This window comes from Dipodomys spectabilis, unplaced genomic scaffold, assembly GCF_019054845.1.
Source record: "Dipodomys spectabilis isolate Male_0828 unplaced genomic scaffold, ASM1905484v1 ptg000515l, whole genome shotgun sequence".
In the NCBI taxonomy this organism is placed as follows: domain Eukaryota; kingdom Metazoa; phylum Chordata; class Mammalia; order Rodentia; family Heteromyidae; genus Dipodomys; species Dipodomys spectabilis.
Window position 1 is genome coordinate 1,234,414 of NW_024871192.1, and position 802 is coordinate 1,235,215.

Here is an 802-nt window from a genome sequence, read left to right on the forward strand (position 1 = left end):
ATTAGGCAGGAAGATATCCAATATCATATAGGATAAAAATGGTAGTTTCAAAATATTCCCTTGAGAAAGATATAGGAGGTTGCCAGAAGTATGAAATAGTTGAGATAATTTTGAAGAATTTAGAAATGCAAGCTCAGGTATGTCTCTTTAAATAATAATTAAGTGGAAAGGCAAAAGAAGGGGAAGAGAAGAAAATAACTGACAGCAGATCATTGTCCCAAATTAGAGTATAAAGACATAATCTATAACTGCCAAGTTAAAAAGAAACCAATATAATACGTCGCACTTAATTTAGGTACATGCAAACTGTTTATTTGGCTTTTTCCTACCTTAATTCTCCAAAATAAATGAATACATAAGAAAAGTTATGTGATTGCCATTATTTCAACCTGAACACTAAATGTGATGAGCCCTCTTTTTCTTACTTTGCACTTGGAAAATAGTACCTTAGTTGATGATGTTGTGGCTGATTAGAGGTAGACAAAGGGGCTTCTACTTGTACAATTATCCCAGAATAGTTTAAAGCAGTTTTTCTCCCAAGATATAAAACTAAATTTTCTGAAGTTGTGCTTTGAACACACCCTCACACTTAAGCAGATTATTTGAAATTATAGTTCAGCATTTCCTTGGCACATTCTACTTTGTGCCTTTGTCTTTTTTGCACATTCCTTTTGAGTTCATAGTTGCTCTATTTCCATTTAATCTGTGAAAGCTGCTAAGAACATTGTTCAACTACCACTTCCTGTTTGCACATGCCCAGTCTATGTGAAGCTACTTTGTACATGTTAAGCAGTAGGGTAGT